Source organism: Diprion similis, chromosome 1 (genome assembly GCF_021155765.1).
Source record: "Diprion similis isolate iyDipSimi1 chromosome 1, iyDipSimi1.1, whole genome shotgun sequence".
NCBI classification, from domain to species: Eukaryota; Metazoa; Arthropoda; class Insecta; order Hymenoptera; family Diprionidae; genus Diprion; species Diprion similis.
Genome location: NC_060105.1, coordinates 13,572,205 through 13,578,887, shown reverse-complemented (window position 1 = coordinate 13,578,887; position 6,683 = coordinate 13,572,205). Strand labels below are relative to the sequence as shown.

General features: G+C 40.7%; 1 long non-coding RNA gene across 1 annotated transcript in view; it reads left to right on the top strand.

The window, feature by feature from the left end:
• Window positions 1-306: 306 nt before the first annotated feature.
• LOC124413978 overlaps window positions 307-6,683 on the top strand; it is a 21,490-nt gene continuing 15,113 nt past the window's right edge. Inside the window, exon 1 of the long non-coding RNA XR_006929930.1 lies at window positions 307-373. This is a non-coding gene — a long non-coding RNA (uncharacterized LOC124413978). The remainder of the gene's footprint in view (window positions 374-6,683) is intronic.

Genomic DNA, 6,683 nt, shown 5'->3' with positions numbered 1-6,683 from the left:
CGCATGGCGGCGCGCTGTGCGAAAACGGGGTCTAGCGGGCGCGCGCGCCCGATTTACTTAGAATTGCTTAGAATCGAGCGCTAGAGTAGGTAGGACGTACTGATAGATCTCCCTATTCTGCCCGTGTGTGCGATTACCGCGTTCTTCCCTCGCTCGGTCGGGTGTCGAGTTCTTTCTATTTCACGTAGTTTCAAGGATCGCGTTTTTAGGGTTGGTTATGGGAACGGGGTCCACCCTTTGGTGACCTGAGGTACCCGTTCCTAGGGGGAGCTTCGACGCGGCGACAGACTTGTCGCCCAAGCTCAACAGCGTTGGATCTCCGAGACGTCGGGACCGCTGTTTGCACAGCCGTGAGCCATTTTGGACGCTCTCCGTTACCCCACTACCACGTGACAGTCGGAAGTACGGCGTGTTGATTAGTTGTACATACTTGGCAAGGTAGATTAAGATTATTGAATGATCATTCAATTTAGATTAATTTGTTCAATAAGGGACGCGCTAGTCAATTTATTACTTTGTAGCCTGCGAACTGATTTTTGTTGAAGAAATACAGGACTTGCTTCGGCTTTTCCCTCTAAACCATGAGTGCTTATGTGCCGAAGCAAGTGCTCTCTTATCTCTCGCGAAATTATGGACTTTATTCACCCTCTCACTCACTCATACCATCCCGATTAGCTTTGGAATAGAACTCTAGACAAGTAAATAAACAGAAGTAGAGACTATGTACGTAACAAGAAATTCGAACCTTTCATGCATGCCGATAATTTCTTACCGACATTACACGCATACATTACCGGCATGCGCGTAATATCGGTAACAAATGTCGCCAAAATGAGATTTCGGTGTACTTCGTAATCGAAAACCAGATCAGCTGCCATTTCGCCATTTCACCATCAAATCTCATGGGACTGGGATAAAAATGTGTGTTTCATCTTCGCCGAGTGGCATCATACCGGATAGGTCGATCCATTCAGTGAAACTGTGAAAATTTGGCCAATATTTGTGAGTGGTAATCAATCTGTAAAATTTCTTTCAAAATTTTGAAAAAGTAAAAAGACGCTCCACTTTTTGCCAAAATAAGGCATTAACTGCCCAAGTTTCACTCTGATCGCTTGAGCGGTATAGGAGTTTTGCATCCCCGCGTTTTCGAGGTGTACAACGGGTCTTTATATGCACCTTAATTCTAGACCTGAAAAAATTACAAGTCACCAGCGCTGGCAGCAACTTTGTAATAGCCTATTCCGAAGCGGATCAAGTGGCAGCAATGAAAAACTGATGTACGGGCCGATCTTTGGTCGGTTGAACTCCCTCATTCCAGGTGTCGAGAAATGCTACTGCATAGATAGATTCGACATGGATAGACTTGCCGATAGATATTAAAAATATGAAGGCTGTGGTTAATGTTCGTGATTTTGATAACGCCTGTTTTGCTTGGGCTTGCGTATCCGCGAGACATCTTGCGATTTATATTTGTTAAAAACGTGGCGAAGGGGGCGCATATTTAAATTTGGTGCTGCTTTGCAAGAAGGTACTGGGTTTTGCGATAGGGTTCGAAAGGTTGCCTGCGACAACCTTAGCTAAGTTAGCAGGGTCGTATGCGGTGCACTCTGATAATGTTTGAATTATACAACAGACGTTTGCCGATTGCAAGACAATGTATTGCATGTATGACCTTTGTGCTAGTGTGAATTAATTGCGTAAATATCAATCTATGCTCGGCTAGAGGAGGCTGAAAAATAGATACATCCGGGCTTTCCAATGTCCGAAATACCGCTCGCCGTACCGCATCGTACGCAGCTCCACTGCTAGCGGAAATGCTGCCAGAGAGGTTCACAAGTCAGCTGCCGAACGCTGGTCCAGTCAAGTTGTGCGGTTACAACACCAACATTGATGAATGGGTGGGACTGATCGTTCATGGCTGCTGCAGATTTTGAACTACATCTTTTTTTATGCAAACTGCTTTTATACAGCGGTGAGTGGTGCCGAAAGGGGTAAACATCTGCGGGGTTGAGTGGGTAGAGATTGAACGTAGGCTTTTTTTAAGTATACCCTAACCGCGGCGTATACATTCCGATGGAATAAGACTGCATCAAGGGTGCAAGTTTGTTGAACTGTCGGGGTGGTGGAGTCCGTTGTCGGGCGAAATTGTATGCACTTAAATAGCGATGATGGGAGAGATTGGCGTATACATTACGATGGAATCGGACTGCACCGAGCGGAGGGAGATTGGTACATGCCAGTGAATTGTTGACACTAGCGACTTTAGCGACACTAGCGACATCGCGGTGCATAAAAAAAATGCTCTACTTACCACAAAATCTCTACTCTAATTACTATTGTACTGCCGTTACTCTCTACTCACCATTGTAGGTTGGACTCGCGCATTTACCACTACCTTTTGGATCAGGTTAGTGACGCGATGTTCCAGAAACCTCACTGCTACGGTTGGTCAAGTTACATTAGTGCCGGCGGCAACACGCACGCACACACACTTCACTCTCCGGTTTTCAGCTCAGCCCATAATAACATTTTAATGAGACAAGAATTGATGATTTCATTGCAAATTTTAATATAAGTTACTTTTAATCTAAAAAGAGAAATAAAATGCCATAATAATCGACCAAACGGGGATATAAAAGTCATTCAGCATAGATGTTCTTGGTACGGATGATAGGTATATATACCATTCTAGGTTAACATAAACAACATTTCCTAAAAAGCATAAACGGTTGAATTTAACTAGTTCTGCAGCTTCTCATTTGAATACAAATTTGTTCGTCGACGTTACCTTTATATAAAGTAACTTAGACACACTTTAAAAATTATAATTTCTCATTTGATTTTTATGTCATTCATCTGTTATAGTTCATTTTTCATAATGCATCGTTTGAAAAATATATTTTATCTTTTACCAAATTAAATCATATTTAACCATTTATTTCGAACGATCACCTACCCAAATTATTAGTGAAAAAATAGCCTTAACTATTTGAACAACTCTCACAGCTTTGTATAGGACTATAGCAACACGTACCCAGTTTACTGGCTTATCGAAAGATAAGTATTTCGAAGTTTTTAATTTTATTTATTGCCGGTACGTTGGAACAATCTTGATTATTTATAATCATTAACCACTACCGCTTAGCACAGGTTTCACCCCCACGTAACACATGTTGAGTTACGCCAGATTCTTATAGAAATAACTGAGCCGGATGGCTAGTGAGGTATAGGATATTTGGGGATTATACAGAGAACGTAAGGAGACGGTTGACGAACTGTATTATATTTGAGGAACTGACAGAACACAATAGAAATGACATAATAGCGCACCGGACGGATATAGAGCCAAGCTCCGTAGGTGGCTACAAATAGTGGAGCGCGAATACAATTTGAGCGCCAAACTCAACAGGTATCAAGAGTGAGAACACATTTTAGTCAACAACACACATAACACGTAAAAGATAAATAGAACAGCCTAAAGCTTTTCGTTTCCATCAACTGCATGACTTATTTGTTTGTTGATTTCTATGTTTTCTACCATTATTTAGAATATGTCCCAATTACCAAACCGATAGACTAGACAAATATCATGCTTCAAATTAATAACAAACGACGCAATTAGAAACGAAGTCTGCTTACTGCTTTGAAACTTACAGGTACACTCCTATGTTCCATATCTCCTACGTTACCTTGAATCACATGAAACACGCTTGAAAAATGAGAAACGGTAAAGTGAAACATTTTCTTCGATTGCTTATTATTTTGTATATTTCACAGTCACTTGGACCATTTCCATCCTATTATCAATCCGTTGGAACAGAAAGACGTTTCACTTTGGCAAGACGGTGTCACACGATAAGAGGTGGTCCACAGGTCTGTCAAAACTTAACACTCTACGTATCTCATCAGAATAAACTACCTTCCACGAGTCTACCAACCACTAACTTAAGCTATCGATACTTCGGTATCACTGACTACTTGCCAAGAAGACTGATTGTCAATACCTGTAATCAAATAGTATGCTATACATTCCCATATTCAATAAATCACCTAACCTCATATGATACGTATGTATGTAAATACATCTGCAGTGGTAAGTCGTCATCGCTTGTTTGTTTCATCCAACTCACTGGTCTTGATGTGTCTCGAACGACATTTTAGTGGAGTGAGGGTGTTTAATTGAAGATCAATTGTTATAGTATTGTTTTTAGAACCTAACCATTTATTTACACGTTCAGTATAAGATGTTTATTAGATATGTTGATAATTAGTTGACTTGATAGTTAGTTAATTTCAGATATTTGGTTGGTATTTGAAATTGTTAGGTAGTTGTTACTGGCTTGAGGTCTTGATAGGAACAGTTGGTAGTTTGATGGCTCGATGAGAACTGAATATTTTGAAAAAATAAAAGAAAGAATATGAAGGAGTTTTAAGAAAATATGGAGAGTGTAAGAGTTTACTGATTCGTCAATTTTTCCTATTGGTTGATTATTGTGATTGGTGGGAACCCAGAATTGGTCAAGAATTTACACCGGAAGTCTTGGTTGTAGGAATCCAAATTTTGTACACAGGAGGAAAGTGGAAGCATGCAGGTATGACTTGTGCTTAAACAATACGCGATCCTTCCGGACTTTCGCGTACCTATTGTCCGGACAAGCCAGCATCCACATCTGGCAGCCAACTGAGTACTGTTAATTGGTAGAAATCCATTGGTATTAAAGTAGGGAAAACCCGCGCTGGAAGTTCCGTACAACGCTTCGACGGTTCAGTTATTGCTCGATATTAAGTTTATTATTTAGGGTCGCAGTTCCTTCAGCGCGGTTTTGTATTGCCAGATGTGGGACTCCTGTTCTTTCCGGACAGCTCGATGCAGCTTTGGGATGCACCGTCCAAGGAAATCCCAGCCATATAAGAATGTATCGATTTAAAATTGAAGAACAGACTAATTATGTTAATTAAATTGTGTTGATACGCAACAGGTTTATATATACACTGGATAAGAGTTGAGCCCCCCGTCGTGACCGTCATTGAAGCGCGCCATTTTGAGGAAAGAATCTTAGCGTGAACTGGTGAGAGGTGGAGGTACCCGCTGCGCAGCGGCGCGCTTAAATTGACATTTTAACGTTGTTTTGTTGACAGATCACTGATTAAAATGCACTGATCTCTGACGTGAATACAAGTGAAATAAAATTATTCGGGTGAACAATGGGCAGGTGCCAAATCTGCAAAAAAGAGAATATAGGAGGTGTTGATGTGTCGTTTCACAAGTATGTATTGCATCTCCATTGCTAGATTATTGTATTCAGAAACTTTTGCAGGTTAGATTCCGACAATTTGTCTCCAGTTCTAGACGAATAAATAAATCAAAGCGAAAAGAAATTACAAGATGCGAGGGAATCCATCAAAGTATTGAAGCGTCGAGTGAAGCGGCTTAACATTAAAGTAACCTCTTTAAAAGGTGTGGTTAATAAGTTAAGCGATCTACAGCTAGTTTTACCAACTGCATTGGATTGCTTATCATCGTACAACAGCATACCTCTTGAACTATTCTCACGCATGATAACTAATCATAAGAGGGGTTCATTAACTCAGACAAAAGATCCACCTCAGCTTCGTTGCTTTGCACTCACCCTTCATTTTTACTCCCCATAGGCTTACGACTATGTTAGGGATACTTTTAAGTTAGCTCTTCCTCATCCTGATGTAGCAGAGCCCGGTTTTTACAGAGGAATGCTTTAATACTTTACAACGTAAGGTTGAAAAAGCAAGTCAAGATGGAAAGCAAATCATATGTGCTCTGGTGATGGATGACATGGGCATTAAAAAAGGCTTTCAAAGAGAAAGGGATGGTAAACAGTGGGGCTAGGTTGATGTTGGCGTAAATAATGAAACTGGAGATGATCTGCCTGTAGCTAAAGAAAGCTTAGTCTTAATGGCAGTAGCCCTAGATTCTAGCTCGAAAATCCGGATTGGTTATTTTCTTATTAATCATTTAAACGTGACAGAAAAAGCAGCGCTTGTCACAGAAGCTTTAATTCGCCTGCAAAATGTTGGGGGGGGGGGGGGGGGGATTTGTTCGCTAACGATGGACCCCCCCCGAGCATTTTAGTATGCTCAATAAGCTAGGAGAAAATATCCGGAAGCACCCTTCAGATCCACCTCCATGCTTTAAACATCCAGTAGCTGGTGAACCCCCTGTTAATGTGTTTCGGATCCTTCACATATGTACTGAAGAACACTCGGAATTGCATAGCAGAATATAAAGCACTCTCAGATGGATATGATTGTACAATAGAATGGCGTTTTATAGAAAGTCTTGCTACTCTTCATCAGGAAAAAGGTTCACGTTTGGGAAACAAGTTGCGTTTGCATCATGTAGATTTCAAAAAAAATATCGTGAAGGTATATTTAGCAGCACAAACGTTAAGCTCAAGTGTAGCAGATGCTATCGAATTTTATTGTAATGTTTTAAAATTGTCGCAATTCCAGGGTTCTCAAGCAACTGTTCGTTTTATTCGATGTATTGACAGAATATTTGATCTTTTAAATACCAGAAACCCATGGGGTAAAGGTTCTAAAAGTCCACTGAAAACCACTAATGAAGTTAGTTATTTAGCTAAGCTAAAGCAACTTGACGGAACATCAATGTTTCAGTCTAGGCGGAAAACTGGCTACGTAGGCTT